The sequence below is a fragment of the Phocoena sinus genome, chromosome 11, assembly GCF_008692025.1.
Source record: "Phocoena sinus isolate mPhoSin1 chromosome 11, mPhoSin1.pri, whole genome shotgun sequence".
In the NCBI taxonomy this organism is placed as follows: domain Eukaryota; kingdom Metazoa; phylum Chordata; class Mammalia; order Artiodactyla; family Phocoenidae; genus Phocoena; species Phocoena sinus.
The window spans coordinates 49169640-49192416 of record NC_045773.1 but is presented as its reverse complement, the minus strand read 5'-3'; the positions used below and the strand labels follow the sequence as shown (position 1 = coordinate 49192416).

Here is a 22777-nt window from a genome sequence, read left to right as displayed (position 1 = left end):
CTGGATCCTCTCTCCACCCAGTCTCCTCCTCCAGCAGGATGGTGCAAGCTTGTGCATGTGGGTCCATCAACAGTGAGTAAACAGACACCAAAAAAGAAAAAAAAAGATGAAAGCTTGTCATTTGTGACAACATGGATGGACCTTGAGGGCATCATGCTAGGTGGAATAAGTCAGACAGAGAAAGACAAATACCATATGACTTCACACGTGTATGGAATATTAGAAAACAAAGAAAATTCATGAACAATCCAAACTAAAACAGACACATAAATACAGAGAACAGAATAGTGGTTACCAGATGGGGAGGGGAGTGAGGTAGGGCAAAATAAGTAAAGGGTATCAACTGTAGGGTGATGTATGGAAACAATTTTTGGCGGAGAGCAAGCTGTAGTATATACGGAGGTAGAAATATAATGTTGTACACATGAAACTTACGTACCTCAATAACATCAATCTTTTAAAAAAATGGGTGAGTTTCTCCGCCAAGAAAGGGGAGGCTGGACAGTTCCAGAAATTTACCAAAGCCTGCACCAAACTATGGCTGGGAAGTGTGTGTGTGTGTGCAAGTGTTATAAGAGCATTGGTTATAATTCAGAAGAAGATTCTCAGAAGTTTAAAAGAATGAGGACAAGTGCTCTCTTCAGCAGCACAAGTACTAAAATTGGAACCATTCAGGGAAGATTACCATGGCCCCTGTGCAAGGATGACAGGCAAATTCGTGTAGCGTTCCATATTTTTATATAAAACAGATAATCAACAAGGACCTACTGTATAGCAGGGAACTCTACTCAACACTCTGTAATAACCTATATGGGAAAAGAATCCAAAAAAGAATAGATATATGTACATGTATAACTGAATCACTTTGCTCTACACCTGAAACTAACACAACGTTGTTAATCACCTATACTCCAATATAAAATTTAAAAAAAAAAAGAATGAGGACGAGATCTCCAAGACCCTTTCCAGTTCTGTAATCCTATTAAAAAATAAATATCGATAAAAGTCTTAGCAAAACAGACAAAACAAAACAGAAAAAAGAAAAAACAGTAAGTGGAAATGTAAGACCTCTTAAAGACCAGGCATGAAACCGGTACACTGCTATTTTCATCACATTGCTAGTCAAAGTCAATGGCAAAGCCAGCCCAGATGCAAGGGATAAGGAAACAGATTCTGCTTCTTGATGGGAGGAGCTACAAAGACTTGTGGCCATGTTTGCTATCTATTACAACTACGTAAGGAAAGTGATCACTTCCAACAAGAATAACCTAGTATGACCCTGTATTCTTCAGGGTACCCAGACTCTAAAGATGAGCTTACATATGAAGATGGACCAATTAAATAGTATATAAGAATTAAATCCCAGACTTGGGATTTGGACTTGGGCAGAACAAAGGCAGAACTGAGACCCTTAGCCATGATTCTTCACCACTCAACTCAAAGAGCAGCTCTTCCAAGTTGTTATTCATATGCCCAAACCAAATATTACCAAGTACCTTCCTTTGAGCCCCCCTAGCAATACATGTGTCATCTGCAATAGTCCTTATCTTACCCTACTATGTAGTAAAATCATTTTTCTACCTTGATCCCCTAGTCTCAATTTAGGCTACTTGAGGACAGGCACTGCAACTTGTCAATCATTACATCTCCTAAACATCAGGCACAGGAAGCACAATGGAGTACACTTGCTACACTTTAAAGACATTTGCATGGATATTTATAACTAAATTTGGTCTCTAGTTTTTTTTTCTATTGTGCTAGATTTGGCAGACTTTTTAAAGAATGTGTATCTGCCTGATAAAAATAATTTGGAAACTTTCTGTTTTGTACCATTAAATCATTCAAATATGGTAAATTATATGGCACATTCATGTAGGCATCTTGGATTGAAAGTGTATGGCTTGCTGCTCCTCTAATCACCCTAGTTGCACCTTAGCCATTTTCTTTTTTGTTTTGTTTTGGTTTTTTTAAATATTTATTTATTTGGCTGTGTTGGGTCTTAGTTGTGGCACGTGGGATCTTTGTTGCGGAATGTGGGATCTTTTTAGTTGCAGCATACAGAATCTTTAGTTGCGGCATGTGAACTCTTAGTTGCGGCATGCATGTGGGATCTATTTCCCTGACCAGAGATCGAACCTGGGCCCCCTGCATTGGGAGCATGGAGTCTCAGCCACTGGACTACCAGGGGAATCCCCACTACTACCTCATTTTAAACAAATAGAACCCAGTAAACAAGGAAACCATTTTCATGAGGACATGTTTCTCATGACGTCTTGTTACCCAATGCACAGTGCCAAACAAACCGAAATCAGAATTTGGAGCAGAGAGAGTTTTATTGCAGGGCCATGTAAGGAGACGGGTGGCTTGTGCCCCACAAACCCCAAACTCCTTGGAGGGTTTCAGCAAAGCACTTTTAAAGGCAAGGTGAGGGAGGGGCGTGGTCTGTTGTTGCAAACTTCTTGGTGTCAGAATCCTTTGTTCTTACATCTGTCCGTGTAGGTCAGGTCATGATGTTCCTGTAAACCTCCAACAAGACAAATGTTATTCTCTGTTCTGCCACTTCTTATCTCTATATGTGAATGGACTCTTAAAGATCTAAAGCCTTGAGAATGAGTTATGCTGTTTATTGCAGGCTATAGGCAACATCCTTTTTTAAAAAATTATTTTACTTGTTTATGTTTAGCTGCGTTGGGTCTTCGTTGCTGCACATGGGATTTCTCTAGTTATGGTGAGCGGGGGCTACCCTTTGTTTCAGTGCACAGGCTTCTCATTGTGGTGGCTTCTCTTATTGTAGAGCATGGGCTCTAGGTACATGGGCTTCAGTAGTTGTGGCATGCAGGCTCAGTAGTTGTGGCTTATGGGCTCTAGAGTGCAGACTCAGTAGTTGTGGTGCATGGGCTTAGTTGCTCTGCGGCATGTGGGATCGAACCCATGTCCCCTGCATTGGCAGGCAGATTCTTAACCACTGCACCATCAGAGAAGTCCGATAGGCAACATCCTTTTACAAAAGATGCAAAGCCAGCATGACTAAGCACAGGAAACAGAGCACAAAGGTTTAAACTAAAAGGAACAGATCTAATATGGAGTCAGATTTGTTCTTCCCTATTACAGTCTCACAGCATTCTTTGGGACTTTAACTTATGTTTCAAAATACATATATTAATAAAATATATAAAGTCACTCATTTCCAGTTTTGGAATCCACCCTGTGAGGAACATCTCCTTCGGCAAGTGGGGAGTAGCAAGATGAAGTGCAAAGGGGAAGAGTGTGAATGGCTGTGGTTCTTCTGTGTCTCCACTACCTTAGCCGTTTTCTCATTGGGCATCATCTACTCTGTACCAACCCCTCCCCACCCCCATGCATCTGCATATTACAGGAACACAGAAATTGTACATGTAGGGCTACAAAAGTCAAATGAACATCATGTCACTGTGAATAGCAGGTATCTGAAAGCTTCCATGTTCACCTTCAAGTTGGGGAACAAATTAGAGAAAGAAAAGGAGTGTCACAGGCTTTGGAGAGCATGTTATACTCCACTGCAAAGTGAAAAATGCATTTGCTGAAAGCAAGCTGCCACGACTCATGAAAAGCTATCAGGGCTCTGAGTCCAATTAGAGAGAAAAATATCAGTAGTGATCCACTGCCTCGTTAGAGGAATTCATGTTCCTGATACAGTTCACAATATTCTTAGAGTTTTTCTTAATCATTTTCTGGAAAAATTGCACAGCCCCAACTCTCCCAAATTGTGTAGTTAAATTGAGATCAGTAGTTTAACAATGAAGGGAGTTACAAATCAATCTCATCAAAGAGGAAAACGCATCCCTTGGATAGAAAGTGAGCAAAAATACCAGCCAGACATGTCACTCTTGTCAGATATTCACATGTTTATTTTATCTCTTTAAAAAATCTAGGTGAGGACCATGATCTTCCAGTTTTCATTCAGACCTGAATATCAAAACAGGTATCTGGTTCCATTTTTCTTGTTTTGATAAATAAAACTGTGTCCTTAGGTTTAGAAGACTTAAGTCTGTGTTCCAGCTCTCTCTTACTCGCCTCATGACTTGAGAGAACCATGTCACTTCCCTGAATTGTTCTTCATCTTTGAAAAGAGATTGGACTTGCCAGTGTGTGTGCTTGATATATATATGGCTATCAAACAATTATGTGTAATCCAGCAATTACATATAATTAAGCAATTACATGTAGCAGACACTGGGCCAAGTGCATCAACTCTATGTCTCTACTTTTTAGAGACAAGGATACAGGGGCTTAGAGAGGTTTAGGTACTTTTGCCCAATCTTAACTTTTATTCAGAGCCACGTGAAACACAAGCTCTTGACCTAGAAGGACTCTAGAACCAAATAAATTTGGGAAATACCACATCCTATATTCTTCTTCTGGGAATTTACATTTCACATTAGTTTAATGAAAGGTTCTGGGAAGTCCTGAAGCAAAGACACCAGTTTATCCCAGCGTTTTTCAAATAGTTTGGTTATAGAACTGTCTTTTTCATGTAATACCTAGCAACATCCCAAAGGATAATCAACTAAGAATCAGAAAATATTTGAGTTCCAGTTCTAAACATAAGTTCTTAAATGTATCACTTGAAAATCACTTAAACTTTATAAGCCTCAGTTTTCATTACTAAACTAGTGAAACACCTACCTCAGCAAAGCATGTATATGAATTAAATAAGATGCCATATGGGGAAGCTTTTTTATAAATAATGAAATATTACACAAATACAATGTGTTATTATCATTAATTCAGTTCTTTGGACATGAAATATGAGAAATGGTTTCCCAACCACAGGCAACCCTTGTCACTCAGTCATTCATAAAACCCACTCCTTTTTCTCTTTTTTTTTCTTTAAACGTCAAGTCCACTCCAAAACACTATCCAAACAGCAAAATAATTGAATCCCCTTAAAGGCCTTTTTCTCTTATACTCATTTTACATGAGTCTCTATTCAATCTTGATATTTTAAATGATTACCCTAAAAATTAATTCTATAAAATCCACAAGTCTTATTTGAGACTGCTTTAAATTAAATACATACATAAGCCTGGTATTGTTCCAACAAATTGATAAACACATTACCTGTGCATAACCAACTGTGTTCTAGAAGTTTAGCACATCTAATTTTTTATTCTTGTTGCTTGTCACCTGTTTTTTTTCCTACTATTGCTATCATGTTCTATATCTCCTCTACCTATTCTAAAACACTGCTATTTCACTACTGTGTGTTGAATTAAGATTGAAAATTCAGCATGAGAAAAATCCTTCTCTAGATTCAAGGAGTTTAATGATCAGAGTACTATCAAGCATTGTGTGTGTGTGTGTGTGTGTGTGTGTGTGTGTGTGTGTGTGTGTATGTGTATACTGTGGCCTGCAGACCAAACCAAATCCTACCTTCCTCCTGTTTTTGTACAGTCCAGGAGTTAAGATAGTTTTTTTATTTTTTAATGGTTGAGAGGGGGAAAAAGAAATATACTGTGAAAATTATATGAAATTCAGATTTCAGTGTCATTAAGTTTCACTGGAATACAGCCACACCTATTTGTTTACATATTGTCTGCAGTAAGCCTGCTTTCACACTATAAGAGCAGAGTTGAGTAGTTGGGACAAGAGACAGTAAGCTTCACAAAACCTAAAACGTTTATTCTTTGGTCCTTTATTAAAAAAAGTGTGCTTACTTCTGCCTTATGCTCAGTCTTTTCATACTATGGGTTTTGCCTGAGTAAATATAGGTACTCTACTGAGCAGACATCTGGGGACAGATTTGGGAGAATAAGCTTGATTAGGTTTTTAACTTTACTTAACCTATAAAAGAAGGCAGTATGGTTTAGTAGAAATCTCAGGGCTTTGGACCTGGCTGTGAACCCAGCCACTGGGTTTCTTAGCTGTCTGTCCTTAGATACACTGTTTGAACATTTTCAATCTCAGTTTCCTTCTCTATAAAATCAGACTCATATGAATTTAGTCTGGTACCTACCACTAAGCAGTCTTCTGAAAAGCGTCTGTTTCCCTCTCAGAGTCCCAACAAGGGCTATGAGGAATGCATTACAAATGCACTCCAACAATTTGTTTTGCAATCTAGACCACAAAACAACTGAAAAGTAAGGAGCAGAGCAGCCCCCAGCCTGCTTCCTGCAGCTTATTCACAGCACTTTTCAGGTCTACCTGACTGGAAAATAATATATTTCAGAAAGATCATTTAGTTTAGCCTTTCCTTCTTATAAATGATTACCTGGTTACATGAGCTTCTCACTGGAAACGTGCTTCAGGGGCCACATTTCCAGTGGGCAGGGGGACTTCAGCCTCACCTCTGCATTCTAGGATTCTCTCAGTGGTGTCATGTTCTTGAATAGTTGTTAGTTGTTTACTGTGAGGAGGAGTGAAGTTAGGAACAACCTATGTCATTATGTTGGTGACATCAGTTCTGGGATTCTCGATTGACAGGTTTTTTCCTCTAGCACTTTGAATACATCATTCCACTGCCTTCTGGTATCCATTATTTCTGCTGAGAAGTCAGATGTTAATCTTACTGGGTTCCCTTGTTAATACTGAATCACTTTTCTCCTGATGCTTTTCCAGATTTTCTCGTCATCTTTGGCTTTTAGCATTTTTGCTGTGATGTGTCTATTTGCCTCTCTTTGAAAATTTATTCTACTCGAAGTTTGCTGAGCTTCCTAGATGTGTAAGTTAGTGTTTTTCCATTCATTTAGGATGTTTTCATCCCCATTATTTCATCAATATTTTTTCTACTGTTTTCACTTCTCTGTTTCTGGTACTCTCATCATACACATATTGGCACATTTAATGCACCAGTGTTTCTCTGAGGCTCTGTTCATTTTTCTTTATTAATTTTTTCTCTTTCTTCTTCAGATTACATAATCTCCATCGGTCTATCTTCAAGGCTGCTAATTGTTTCTTCTGCCAGTTCAAATCTTTTGTTAAGTTCCTCAAATGAATTTTTATTTCATTTATTCTACTTTTCAATTCAAGAAATTCCACTTTTCCCTTTAATATGATTTCTGTCTCATTACTGATATTTCCTGTTTGATGGAACATTATTGTCATACCTTCCTTTACTTCTTTAATCATTGTTTTCTTTAGTTCTTTAACATTTTTATAATGGCTCCTTTGAAGTTTTTTTATATTTTATCTGACATCTGGTCTCTTTTAGAAGCAGTTTCCATTACCTGCATTTTATGGTATATGGGTCATACTTTGCTATTTCTTTGCATTCCTCATAAATTTTTTGTTGGAAACTGGATATTTTAGATAAAATATTATAACAACTGGCTGGATATAGGTACTCCCCTTCTTAGACTTACTATTTGATTTTTTATTTGTCTGGTGACTGGCTGGATTATTTTATTGAAGTCTGTCCCCTCATCTTGCAGTGTTAAGCCTCTGATGTTGTCCTTAGTGGGGTGCAGAATTGGGTATGCCCACAGTCACCCTGGAATAAAAGTGGTCTGGTGAGGGGTCTCTTTCCCTGACACACTCATGAATTTCATGTATGCCAGACACATTCCCATCCAGGGCATTTCACCTTTGCTTCTCCCTCTTCCTGAAAGATTCTTCCTCCACAAATTGCCATGGATTTCTTTCTTATTTCATTCAGGTCTTGGGTCAAATGTTATTTCCAAATAAAACCTTCCCTGGAACATCTGTATAGAATAGCAGTCCCTCTTTGGTTGCTTCCTTGTTTTATTTTTTCCCACAATACTTACACTGACTGGCATGATAACATGACTTTTTTTTTTACCTCATACCCTAGAATGTAAGATTCACAAAACATGAGCTTTTCCTCCTCCATTCACAGTTACATCAATTCTAGAGCCTAAAACAGTTCTTGGCACTAGGCACTCACCAAGTATTTGTTATTAAATTATTGAAAAAATATAAATGAATGCCATCTCCCTATACTAGACATTAAAAGTGGGGGAAGTATACTCTAGGAAGAAGACCAAGACAAAGAAAATTTTGGATGCAGAGACACCAAAGGCTTCCCACTTCTGCCTTCATGGACTTGCTCCTCTGACTGTCTGAGGAAGTCACTCCTTATTCCTTTGCTTTAATATTTCACAAATTTCAAGCAGCAAGTCAGTAGAGAGGAGGAACTGGTGCAGGAGGAGAAAGTCATCTGACCATGTTTCATTTTCACAGGCACACTCATTCTCAGGGGAAATGTTACATGAATGTTTCTGCAAAATGCTTGCCTATAGCTCTGTGCAACAGGTCACTTCTCTGGTTCAGATCCTTCAGAGATTCCCCTTTTTCCCCCAGAAGAAAACCCCAGATCCTTAATATGATTAAAATGTCCTGTAGGATCTGGCCTCAGTCTTCCTCTCAAAGTGTGTTTCAGGCTACCTGATTCCCAACTTGACTGGACTCCCTTCCATTCCCCAGATGCTTTCTCAGCGCCTTTATAGACTTGGTCCTGCACCCTGCTAACTTTCCCCTTCGGGCATGGCCTAACTAACCTTAATTCACATTTCAGGTCTCAACTCAAATGTTACTTCCACCAGGGTTCTTCTGACTTTAAACTAAATAGTCCCCTGTATTATTTAGGGTAAATCTAGCTGCTATAACAAATAGACATCAGCACAGAAATGGCTCAAACCCAGTAGAATCACATCTCACTCATGTAGCCATCCAAGGCAGGATAATTCAAGTACACAGGCTGATGTGGTTGTCAACTTCTTCAATGCATGGCTTCCAGGAGGCTTTATGAGCCAGACCCAAAATTAGCACACATCACATCTTCTCACATTCCGTTATCAGTCCTAGGACCATGCAAGGGAGATGGGGAAATACAGTCCAGCTGCATTCCCAGGAAGAAGAGGAGAATTTGGATTTTGGCAAGTGGTAGCAGATTCTGCCACAGGGCTCCCTTCTCCTCCCCCTCCATTATGTATTCCTATAGCACCTGACTTTTCACTGTCACAAAGCTCAAGGCATGCTATATGTGAGACTTAACAATGTCCATAAAGGCAGGGACTGGGTCTGCCTATTTCCCCTCTATACCCCTACAAGCCTTGGCACTTAGTGGGCTCTCAGTAAATATTATATTGAACTATGTGAAATTGTTGCTTTGTCATAAAGTGGCTAATGTCCACAATTTTGAAGAATAGCCTTTAAGGCACCCCTTTTTTAAAAAATTAATTTTTATTGGAGTATAGTTGCTTTACAATGTGTTAGTTTCTACTGTACAGCAAAGTGAATCAGCTATACATTTACATATATCCCCTCTTTTTTGGGTTTCCTTCCCATTTAGGTCACCACAGAGCACTGAGTAGAATTCCCTGAGCTATACAGTAGGTTCTCATTAGTTACCTACTTTATAGATATAAAACATATATAGGTATATGTGTCAATCCAAATCTCCCAATTCATCCCACCCCCTCTTTCCCCACTTGGTGTCCATACGATTTTTCTCTATGTCTGTGTCTCTATTTCTGTTTTGCAAATAAGATCATCTATACCATTTTTCTAGATTACACATATATGCATTAATATACGATTATTTGTTTTTCTCTTTCTGACTTACTTCACTCTGTATGACAGTCTCTAGTTCCATCCATATCTCTACAAGTGGCCCAATTTTGTTCCTTTTCTATGTCTGAGTAATATTCCATTGTATATATATATGTACCACATCTTCTTTATCCATTCCTCTGTTGATGGGCATTTAGGTTGCTTCCATCCTGGCTATTGTAAATAGTGCTGCAATGATCATTGGGGTGCATGTGTCTTTTTGAATTATGGTTTTCTCTGGGTATATGCCCAGTAGTGAGATTGCTGGGTCATATGGTAGTTCTATTTTTAGTTTTTTAAGGAACCTCCATACTGTTCTCCATAGTGGCTGTATCAGTTTACATTCCCACCAGCATTGCAAGAGGGTTCTCTTTTCTCCACACCCTCTCCAGCGTTTATTGTCTGTAGATTTTTTAATGATGGCCATTCTGACTTGTGTAAGATGATATCTCATTGTAGTTTTGATTTGCATTTCTCCAATAATTAGTGCTGTTGAACATCTTTTCATGTGTTTGTTGGCCATCTGTATGTTTTCTTTGGAGTTAAGGCACACCTTTTACAGGTGGGCTATTCAGCAGAGCATTTCCCATGGGTTAATGGAATGCTATTTCACAGGACTCGAAGGTTTTAGAGCTTGCTTCTTTTCCACTTATGCCTTGTTAGGTAATTCCAATTTCTTGCCAGGGAAACACTTGTAGAACAATGCATTTTACAGACTAACTGTGAGGTCATGCAGCCTTTGGAAATTTGGTGGAGGTGGGGAGACACACACAGACCTCCACATGGGCTGAGGAGAAAGCTTTGTCATGCATGCTAATGAATGACAGACCTTCAGTTCTGTCCCAGTTAAGCAACTATTGGTTCAGCATCTACTGTGTATCAGGCACTGGGTCCAGAGCCAAGGACACAAAGATGATTACTTCCTTGAAAGAGCTTGTACACTTGCAAGGGGTTCACAGTCAGCTTGTTTTGGAAATATCCCTTAGGCACTTTTCAGAAGAATGAGCAGTACAAGAGAAGAAACCATCTGGGAGTTGATTTTAATAGTCCAGGCAATAGATGGTGTCCTAAATTGTTTTCCTTCACAGATTTTTCTTTGTTTAACTTTTAGGGGGACAGAGGTGGTCACAGGAAGGGTGAAGGGGCTGGAGGAGCACAACTATTCAAAGACAGCATCGTCCTTCACCTGCTAGCGAGGAAAGCTGCTGAAGTACAGAAAGGGGAAGCTACCATGCCCATCACATCCCGGCATGGTATGCTGTGCTTAGACAGTGCTTCAGCTGAGAAGCTCCCCACCACTTTCCAATCCCTTAAAATAAAGAATTCTGCCACTGAAATTGAGCAGAATCGGGATCACAACCATGTCAGAAACTGAGGCTGTGCAGCCTTTCCTGGCATCCTTTATCCTTAGGCTCTACCTTACTCCTTCCAAGTGTGGTGCAGAGAAAGGGGATGGAAAGCCCACTCCAGGGTGTGTGCGTTCCATCATTTGTCAAGCAGGAGCAGTTTTCTTGCTGGTCTTTGTTGCTCTCCGGCTCTGAGCTAAAAATAGACTTTCCAAAGAAAGCTCCCTTTAGGTGGTCCTACCAAGGCAATTTACATTATCATCTCCCAGCTTCAAGACTAATTTGGAACAGTCCTGCATTTGATATGCTCCATTTTTTTTCAGGGGCAGCTGCTTTTTCACAACAGACTCCAAGGAGGTACTCACCCCAGTGATCTCAAATCTTGAGGCTAGAAATTAGGATGGAGGTGAGAGTGGGGCTAGGACAGTTTAGGTGTCATGTAAACTCCAGTTGGATTCTCTGCACGGGGCTCTCAGACTCTTCTGCCCACTTTTTGTCCTACGTTAAAGTTAAAAATATCTGCCCACGTGATCATGCCCCTCTGCCTTTCTACTAAACGCCGTAACTCTGGGGGTCCCAGTTCTCTTTTAATGTTCATGGGGTGATGAGTCGGCTGCAGATTGTTCTGCCATTGTCACTGTTGAGGAGGCTGAAAGAGCGTCACGTCAGGGCGCAGAGATCCTCGAGGCCGTCCTCAAACCGAATGCATGTCCTACCCTGGTCATTCTAAGTGATGTCAAGGAGGCTGAGCTTGAAACCTGTTTTCCTGGCTGCCTGCACAGTTGTGGGGACAGGTGGCAGTGTGTGTGAGTACCTGAGTCCTCGGCGGTGAAGAAAAAGATGTCAGTGTAGATCCCAGCAGAGTGACCCCTTTCTGTGGCATGACTCTACTCCCAGGTCTGACTTCTCTTACCAAAGGGTGTGTGTATAATCAGTCACATTATAAAAAGAGCTTTCAAAGACAATTTTTTTATTCAGTCATTTTGACAACTACGGGGGATGACTTAAATTGTAAAGAGGAGGAAATGAAAACTCAGGAGAGTTTACTGTGTTGTCCGAGTTCAAACTGGCCCACATTTCAGACATCAGAGTACGGAAAATAAAACTGATAATAATTTTGGTGACACTATTTGGTAATATGTCTCCCCATTCAGAAACAAGATACCTCTCGCCACTTATTAAAATCTCTAGTTTTGTACTCTGTTTACTCCTTCAGCAGTTACAGACTAAGTGCCTAGTGTGTGCATCAGGCACGTAGTAGCTTTTGTTGTTCTTGTTGTGTTTTATTTCATTTATTATATGTAAGTTCTGCATAATTTTATGAACTCTGTTTCTTAATATTTTTAAAAAGTATTCTTACCATTTGAATAGGGCCTGATTTGCTTTATATTTCTCATTTATTCCATGCAGAGAGAAAACCTGTTGCCATTTACACTTTAATTTTCTAACTAACCACCCAATTGAACTCTCTAATAAGTTTTTGGGGGTTTTTTGTTTGGTTTTGTTTTATTTTCAATATTTTTTATTGAGGTATAATTGATTTACAATGTTGTGTTAATTACTGCTATACAGCAAAGTGATTCAGGTATATATATATATATATATACACACACACATTCTTTTTTTAATATTCTTTTCCATTATGGTTTATCACAGGATATTGAATATACTTCCTTGTGCTATACAGTAGGACCTTGTTGTTTATCCATTCTATATATAAAAGCTTACATCTGCTAACCCCAACCTGCCACTCCATCCCTCCCCCAACCCCCTCCCACTTGGCAACCACCAGTCTGTTCTCTATGTCCATGATTCTGTTTCTGTTTCATAGATAGGTTCATGGTGTCATATTTTAGATTCCACATATAAGTGATATCATATGGTATTTGTCTTTTTCTTTATGACTTACTTCACCTTAGTATGATAATCTCTAGGTCCATCCATGTTGCTGCAAATGGCATTATTTCGTTCTTTTTTATGGCTGAGTAATAGTCCATTGTGTATATGTACCACATCTTATTTATCCATTCGTCTGTCAATGGGCATTTAGGTTGCTTCCATGACCTGGCTATTGTAAATAGTGCTGCAATGAACATTGGGGTGCATGTGTCTTTTTGAATTATGGTTTTCTCAGGTTATATGTGCACTAGTGAGATTGCTGGGTCATATGGTAATTCTATTTTTAGTTTTTGAAGGAACCTTCATACTGTTCTCCATAGTGGTTGTATCAGTTTACATTCCCACCAGCAATGCAAGAGGGTTCCCTTTTCTCCACACCCTCTCCAGCATTTGTTGTTCATAGATTTTCTGATGATGCCCATTCTAACCAGTGTGAGGTGATACCTCATTGTAGTTTTGATTTGCATTTCTCTAATAATTAATGATGTTGAGCATCTTTTCATGTGCCTCTTGGACATCCTGTATGTCTTCTTTGGAGAAATGTCTATTTAGGTCTTCTGCACATTTTTCGATTGGGTTTTTTTTTGTTGTTGTCAAGTTGTATGAGCTCTTTGTATATTTTGGAAAGTAATCTCTTGTCGGTCGCATCATTTGAAAATATTTTCTCCCATTCTGTAGGTTGTCTTTTCGTTTTGTTTATGGTTTCCTTTGCTGTGCAGAAGTTTGTAAGTTTGATTAGGTCCCATTTGTTTATTTTTGTTTTTATTTCTATTGCCTTGGGAGACTGACTTAAGAAAACATTGGTACAATTTATGTCAGAGAATGTTTTGCCTATGATCTCTTCTAGGAGTTTTATGGTATCATGTCTTATGTTTAAGCCTATAAGCTGTTTTGAGTTTATTTTTGTGTATGGTGAAGGGTGTGTTCTAACTTCATTGATTTACACATGCTGTCCAATTTTCCCAACACCATTTTTTAATTGTAGTTGATTTACAATGTTGTATTAGTTTCTGGTGTACAGCGTAGTGATTCAGTTACACACACACACACACACACACATACACACACACACACACACATATACACATATATGTATTCTATTTTCATAGTCTTTTCCATTATGGTTTATTAAAGGCTGTTGAATATAGGTCCCTGTGTTATACAGTAGGACCTTGTTTATCTTCTAATGAGTTTTAATAGTCTTTAAGTTAGTTCCCTGTGCTTTTTGGGTTGACAACTATGCCATCTGAATATAACAATACTAATAATTTAATTTTTTCTACATCTCTCCCTCTTATATCCTTCTCCTTTTCTCTGTCCTAATGACCTTCCTTAATTGGGCTGTCTCATATTGCTAGAAAGAAAATGCTTTGTGTTGGAATGGAAGTTGTTGAGGTTCAGAGAAAAATTCAAAGTTCCCATAACTCGGTGGCTTTCAGGAGTTGAGTGGAGGCAGAAAACTCACTGTAGCCAGATTCTGAAGAGGGTGAGCTTAGAGGGTGGGAGAGCTGGAGGCAGTAGGCCATCTGTGCAAGGTGCTGAGGGACCAGAGGAAAATGAGGCCCTCAGCTGTTGCTGCTCCCTCTGAACCAGAGAACATCCATCCCTTATGCAGACCAACTCCAGGAATAACCACATGCAGGATTGCCCAGCATCTCACTGCACAGAAGACAGACCCCTTGCCCAGCACCATGCAGACCACTTCTCCAGGTGCCCACATCAGTTGCCTTATCTCACCTGTTTCTTGGGGTTGACCCACAAGATTAAGAACAGCTCTCATTTGGAGCAAGACATGACACTGAGGCATGATGGGTAGGCGTGAGAGCTCTGGAGCCCATCTAAATGGGCACAAATCCTGGTCCTACCAGTTGTTCTGCCTGTGAAACCACTTGGGAAAATTACCTTTCTGTGCCTAATATTTTAGCTGTAAAATGGTGTTTTATTTGTGCCTGCCTCACAGGGTTTTAGGGAGGACTATATTAGTAAATATATGTAAAGTGCTGAGAACAACACCTGGCTTATATTATGGGCCCAATAAATCTTGGCTAGAACAGTGCCTGGAAGGGGAGCCTCATGAGAACTAGGGTTCTGGCATGCTCTGGTGGTAAATCTTTGGAAAAGATGCTTAAAATTTCCTATTAACTTTTATGAGTCTCATTTCCCTAATCTGAAAAGCTACCTTCTTCATTGAACTGTTAGGAGAATGACTTGAGAAAATGCATATAAAACAGCTGAAGTGGTGATGAACCAAAGTTGGTTTCCCTCCCATTCGATGTCTTTATTAGATTAGAAGTTCCATGAGGATGGAGACACACCCTCTGGCTAAACACATCAGGGACTCCAATAGATCCAAAGTGAAAGCAAGGTATTGGACTAAATAAGAAATTGTAGGATTAAATTCCATTTATCTTTCACTCTGCAACAGAATCAGTTTTTTGCAAGTACCTGAACTTTGGTCTTTTCGGTGCTCCTTCAGTAAGATAATTTAAGGAGGATTAATTTACAAAGAGACTATTTACAAACCGATAATGAGATTTGAGGTGATCTCGAGGATAGCACAGTAACACAGGGCTAGGAACACCAGTAGAGCTGTCTCTGTCCCTCTGCCTACAGAATCAAGGGGAAGAACTGGTACCTGGAGCCTGGAAGGAGAGTCCCATAAAAGAGGTCTCTTTACAAGGAGCAGTGGGCTTCAGTCAAGGAACAAAGCCAGCCCAAGGTGACTCACACAAAGTGAGGCAGGAAAGTAAATATTCTGGACTCCCTCCCTACATCCCTTCGGTCCTACTGGAGTTCCCCAGTGGTGGAACTCAGCCAGAAACCAGAGGAGATGAAAGTAGGGTTGCCAGATTTAACAAATTAAAAGTGCAGGGCACACAGATTAACAACAAATGATTTTTTAATATATCTCAAATACTTAATAGGACAGACTAAAATTTTATTTTGTTATTTATCTGAAATTTAAATGTTAACTCTGCATCCTATATTTATCTGGCAATCCTAGATCATTGATGAATTCCATATAGGGCAGCCTCCCTGAGCAGAGAGTAGGATGGAAAGTACAAGAGACAGGGGGACAGTGGACTTTGAGAAGGAAATGCAAGATAGACCGACACACCCATTAACTCACCTCTTTTGCCCCAGTCCACCCAGGATTTTCTCTTGTGTAGAAAAGTTTGAAACTCTAACATAGGGAATACATGGGAGCACAAAAAACTGCCATATCATCATTGGGTAATGTCAATTAGGACATAGCCCTCTCTGAAACCAGGCTCCAGAACCGTGAGATATAAATGTCTGTTGTTTAAAAGCTACTCAGCTGTGGTATTTTGTTACAACGGCACAAACAGACTAAGATAGTCTCATTTTCCTTCTCCGTTAACTGGTCTTAGGAAACTACCCAGAAAGCCATAGCAGTGGGTTGAGGGAGAGACAGTGAAGGTGTTGACAGTGCTCTGTTTTTAAGCTGTATCATTTGTACATGAGTGTTTGTAATTAATATTTTTGTTTATAATTGCCATCTATGTCATGTATCTTGTTTGCATTTAGTAAGGAAGGAAAGGAAGGAGGGAAGGGAAGGGAAGGAAGGAGGGAGGGAGGGAAAGGAGGGAAGGAACGGAGGGAGGAAAGGAAGGAAGGAAAGGGAAGGAGGGAATGAAGGAAAAGTAAGGAAAGGGAAGGAAGGAAAGGGAAGGAAAAGTGAAGGAGGGGAGGACCTAAAAAATATACCCAAGAAAATAAAATATGACCAGTTAATTAAGTAGGTGGTTGTTTTCTGTATGCTAGTTCATAAAGAAAAACTGAATTACTCTTTGATTTCAATTCTTTTTTTAATGAATTTATTTATTTATTTTTGGCTGCACTGTGTCTTCGTTGCTGCACATGGGCTTTCTCTAGTTGTGGCAAGCAGGGGCTACTCTTCGTTGCTGTGCACAAGCTTCACTTTGCAGTGGCTTCTCTTGTAGTGGAGCAAGGGCTCTAGGCATGCAGGCTTCAGTATTTGTGGCGCACCAGCTTCAGTAGTTGTGGCACGTGGGTTCAGTAGTTGTGGCTCGCGGGCTTAGTTGCTCCGCGGCATGTGGGATCTTCCCAGGCCAGGGCTCAAAACCGGGTCCCCTGCACTGCGCCACCAGGGAAGTCCTCTTTGATATCAACTCTGAGATCATTGTTTTAGTCACTCACTAAATCTCAATTTCCTGAATTTTAAAACAGAATTCATGAAATTCATAGAACCTGGATTGCAGAATTTGGGGCAAGTTTGGAGACAAAGAATATATAGAAACTAACACATGTTTGGAGCATAAAATAATTGCTAACTCTCTTAGCAATATTAAGAGAGTTCTTACCTAACAATGTGTCATTTTAACATATTATATTCTATTGCTAAAATACAGTTGTACCACATGTATCTTTTTCAAATGAATAAGCTCAAAAAGTCTGATGAATTTAATAGGACAAGCTCACTTGATCTCATGGTTCTTGCAAACAAAAGATAAATTATAAAAGATAAATGTATGATCCCTAAGGATCTATAAAGTAGGAATTACAAGACTAAATACTTGTCAGAATTTTAGTTTCAGTTTTAGAAGTTATGTCTCGTTTTTGAATTTATGCTATTTTACGTATCTTCCTCTGTGCATTAGTCATTGTGTCTATAATTTTAGCAATGCTAATATTTCACACAGAAAGAGTCTAAAGAACTTCAGTAGCACTTTAGTGTAGTTATATTAATAGGAAAATGGGCACACGGGATGCTCCCATGGGAATATCTTTGTAATGACACTTATGGAATTTTTTTAAATTTCCACTAGACAGTTAACAAAGTAGGTAGTTGTGGGTGGGTGACTACCTCAAGAAACAAGAATAGAATCATAGTGCAGGAAGGATGCAAGTAAAATAGTAAAGAACATCTCACCAAATTTCCTGATTTGACCAAAAGGAAACTGGAATGCACGTCAGTGAATAGATTTGCCATGTATTTCCTCCATGCCATGGCAGTTATCTTTAGCTTTATGTTAATAGCTATCACAACTCTTAAGTTCCTGTCTAGAACCTTTTAAACAAGAGTGAAAAATGCTGATTAGTGAGGTTTTAATAATGCCAAAGGAAAAGACTGTACGTGGAAAGAACTCTTGACCCGGTGATACTTGGACTTAGTGTGTCCCAGAAAAAAAAAAAGGTACTTATAGAAATGAATGACACCAATAGGAAGAGCATTTATCTTTAAAGTGAAGGGTAGGCCATTCCTGCTGACATGCTTGGTTTTCCTGCTCTTGGTTTAATCACTGGGGTCAGACTTTTCTGGAAGATTTGGGACAATAAATGCTATCATAGGTGCCTACAGGTTACACCAGCTAATCCTGCCGAGATAAGAGGCTGAGCCCAAGATGTGTGGCCAAGGCAAGCTTTGAAAGTATCCAAGTGAAAAAGTGAAACAGAAAATTACATGGCAGCACGTGTGCCCAGAGGGAATGTATGCCGTGAAGGATCTAGATAGAACCCAACAGTTGGGGTTTTCTGGAAGGGGGTGGTAAATTGGAAAGAAGACTGGAGTAGTAACTAGAGGTTCTGGATTTTTAGACTCATTTCAATGTTTCACTGGATTTGTGAGATTCACTAAGACACTTGGCTTCCCTGAGAGTCAAATAGGGATAATAATGATTAGAATAGGCTTGGCACATGGTAAGCACTTAAAAGCGTTATTTATAGTAATTCATTCCATTATTATAATCTTCCAAGATTACTGTGTTAAATAAAAATGCATATATGAAAAATTACAAAGCATTATCTAAACATAAAGAACTATGTAACTTACTGTGGATGACAGCACTGGTATTCTATCTAGCTATTGTTACTTGAACCTTTAAATCAGGCCACTGAAGTGTATTTCAGGGTATAACACTAGTGAAAAAAATGTTAAATACACCAAAGTACTTTCCTTCACAATGACGGAAACTAAGAGAAAAACTACCTGTACGTATGGATAAGGACTGAACAAGGACATGGAAAAATGAAAATAATTGGATTTGCTAATGGTAGTGGAAATTTGGGTTCTATTTTTTATTTTTATGTATTTTTTTTATTGACTTCGTGCCCTTGTCAGTTAAAGTGTAGAGTCCTAACTACTGGACTGCAAGGAATTCCTTTTAATCTGTTCTTTAAATTAAAATATCTTTAACTCAAAAATGATAAAATACAGAAAGTTAAGCTAAAAACTGAGATATACTCGGGAACACCAGTGTACTGTATAATACTAATAATGGTAGTAACTACTAGTCCATTTTTTTAAACACTTTATTTTCTTTTTTGTTGTACAAATCACAATGATGGAATTCTCTCTCTCTCTCTCTCTCTCTCTCTCTCTCTCTCTCTCTATCTTTGGCTGCAAGGCGCAGCACGTGGGATCTTAGTTCCCTGACCAGGGATCCAGTCCACACCGCCTGCAGTGGAAGTGTGGAGTCTTAACCACTGCACTGCCAGGAAAGTCCCCACTAGTAGTCCGTTTTATTGAGTACTTCCCCTGGGTTAGGCACAGGGCTGTGTGCTCTATATGCGTAATCTGTCTCAACTTCCCATCAATACTATAAGCCACAGGAGAAAACTGAAGCTCACAGATTAGTAGCTTGCCAAGGTCTCCCAGCTGGCAAGTGTCAAGTACAGAAGTGCGGTGTGTGTAACAGTCAGAGTAAATATTGATTCACTTAATGTGGCGAACATGGAGAAGTCAGCATTCTACCAGCTTTTTGGTGGTAGTGGAAACACTAAAGAAAAAGTTAAAGAATAAGTTGCCAATCTGAGTATTTTTCTCTTACACCTCTTTCACTCCTGCATTGGTGTGAATTGCACCAACTTCCCATTCCTTTGTGCTTGCCCGTATGCCTCCCTCTGTGTGCATATAGAGTGTGCAAGGAACATTCAAACAGCAAAGTACAGATGAGCAGTAAGGCCCAGAGTGACGTGAAGTTCGAGGACTTGTGGGGAGAAAATAAATGAAATGGCCACAGAGGCATCCTGGAGTCACACCAGCTACTGAAAAGAAGGAAATCACAAGTAAAGCAATGGTTCTAAATCTAGCCATGGGCCCTCCAGGCAGTATTTCACAATGGCACCGCTAAATTTCCAAGAAAGGAGGGGGCTTCTGAGCACCTGTTTCTCTTGGAGTGCTGAAAGTGGCCTTCTTAAAAAGTTCAGACAAGCTGGAGAACCTCACCTACACCCCATCCTTGACATTCCTAAACTGGATGTGAAATTGGTTCCAAATTCCTTTCTTGCTCCGTGCATCTAATTTTTTTAAAATTAATATTACTGATATTATAGGGGAAACCTAAAATAACAAAGCAGTGGAGACCTTTTTTTAAATTGGGGGATCAAAAATAAAAGGTTTATCATTGCTGTTTTTCAAAGGACTTGAGGATGTTTAACTGAAGGTGATAGCAGTAAACGTTGCTAACTATTCGATGACATTGTCATTTACGACTGAAGCAGATGATTAGAAACAGGTAAATTATCGTAACTTTCTTTGGCAAGTTGTTTTTGAGCACAAATTCTGTACCAAAGTCTGGGTCAAGCATCAGGGCTATAGATAATACTTAGACATGATCCCTGCCTAGTCTAGAGAGTAAACACTGTATTATGATAAATGCTTCATTATAATATGATAAATGCTGTAGTGGATGGATGCACAGAACAGTGGTACAGACAGAGAGCTAATGCTTGTCAGGGGTTGGAGGATAGCAGGGGCTTAAAAAATAAGAGAAGGCACGTTCCCTTCAAAAAGTGGGACAGTCATCTTGAAAACTGTGAAGGGATCCATTTTTGAGAGGCACTGTAGGATCATTATTAGGGACATGGGTTTTCAAATCTGGACAAAGGCTGGCTTTGTCACTTACTGACTAATGGATTTCAAAGCAGCCAAAATCCTTCCACTCCCCTTCACAATGTGACTTTGCAGCTGCTCCAGTCAAGAGAGGGTCTGTTTCTTTACTCCTTGCATTTGGCTCTGCCAGGTCATTTGCTTTGTGAAACAAGCAGAAGCTTGAGCATTTGGGGCTGTCCTCTCTTTGGGTTCCTGGGACCACCATGTGCATGGCCCAATAGCCTATTGTTGGATCAGAGACCATGAGATGCGCTGGTGCCCTCGAACCTGCGTGTGAGCCCAGTAGGTTCCACCCTACTAGCGGTAGAACCGCCCAGCTAAGCCCACCCCAGTTGCTTGCCCACAGACTTCTGAGATGAATAAATGATAGCTGTTTGTTATAGAATAAGTTTATTATAGAATAAAAACTAACTGGTACACTCAGTGGCTCTGGATAATTTATTTCACCTTTGAAACTTGGGTCTCCTCGTCTATAATATGGAAGTCCTAATAATAATTATCATCTAGGTTGCTGAGAGTATTAAATACGACAATGCATATAAAGCACTTATATAAATAGTAACTAGATAGTGACTAGTTGTAGATTATATGCTTATACCTAGAATTTAATTTTTCCAGAGGTCCAGAGTGGCCCTATGGGTTCTGCATGCTCTGTAGCTACTAAAGCCATAAAATTTGGGACACATTTTAAAAATAAACAATGGTGATTTTTTGTCTGATTTTTTGGTTTATTTGGGTGTTTCTTACATCCGTTAATAGATTCTTAAATGCTATTTGGTGAAATGCTGTGGTTTTGTGGGGGGGGTCCCCTTAAATTCAACTTTCTCTTCTTATTTTTAACCGTTGCCTCTGCACAACAGTCTGAGCAGCTGAATTTTCTGTTTTCTGTCACTTCCGTGGTACATAACATCTTCCTGATTCATCTCCCACGGGGGAAGCATGAGGAATATAACACTCAACTACATCACAGGAAAGATATGTGGGTTTGCTAATGGCCTCCTGAAAATATTAAGTGCAAAGTGGTTTGATTCTTTCCACTTCTCTGTCTTAAACATCAAGTTCAACAGAATTAATTTCCTGAAAATTAAAATTCTGTCCTAATGGAACACAATTAGGAAAATATGTGAACGTTTACTTTTCAATTATGTGTATTTAATTTCTTCTAAGTAACTTCAAATAACATCCAACAGCCATGAGCATTCATACTCCAATGGAAGTCAGAAATTGACATCAATTTAAACTAGCCGTGATTATACTGTACAATACTTACATTTTGAAATTTTGACTTTTTTTTGAATTAGTTATAAGCTAATTAATATTTCGCACCTTTGAACTGAGCTCCACCTGACTCAGTGCCCTCCTCAACTGCAGTAATCCTGAAATGCAAAACCGTGTTCAAGGTAACAGGTTCCCCCTTTATGACAGAACTATCAAAAGAATCTTCAGTAATGCCTTTCCAAATGGCTGTTTCCTGATAGACAACAGCATTATGGTATCTTCAGTCTGAGTTCCATCTGAACCTAAAAGATGAATGTTTTTAAGAACATGCATTAGGGCTCCAAAACCCAAATTGAGGGAGCTTTTCAATAAGAGCAGTGTTTGTGGCATCAGTTCCTCCAATTTGTTTGAACTGATTTATACCATAGGCCCTAATTATAGGTGCCTATAAATGCAAGATAAGGTGCTTAAGTCACAAGAATATTTCTGAATTTCCCACTTGTATTTTGAATCCTGGCAGGGTGCTCAATTTGAAGGCAGTATAACATACAAAAGCATGACTCTGTAACCAGAATGCCTTCACTTAATAGCTTTGTGCTCTTGGGCAAGATGTGTCACCTCTCTTAGCCACAGGGCCCTCACCTGCGAAGTGTAAATAATATTATTACCTCTCACACGTAGGCAAGATAATGCACATAAAAGCACTTAAAACAGTGGTGGCCCATAAAAGCACTCAGTACATACTTGTTGCTCTTGGATGGTTCAACATCCTTGCTGAATGTTTCCTGTGATTTAAATGCCATAGCGTAGGTCACTGTTTATGGATAGGCCACGATAGTCAATGTAGTCGGACCCTCATCTAAGACAGAGGTTGGCAATACTGAGTGAT

General features: G+C 39.4%; 1 non-coding gene across 1 annotated transcript; it reads left to right on the top strand.

Annotated features, from left to right (window-relative positions):
- The first annotated feature begins 631 nt into the window (after nucleotides 1–631).
- Nucleotides 632–738, top strand: LOC116763014. The gene has a single exon (XR_004352429.1). It is a non-coding gene; the product is annotated as a U6 spliceosomal RNA (small nuclear RNA).
- Nucleotides 739–22777: the final 22039 nt, after the last annotated feature.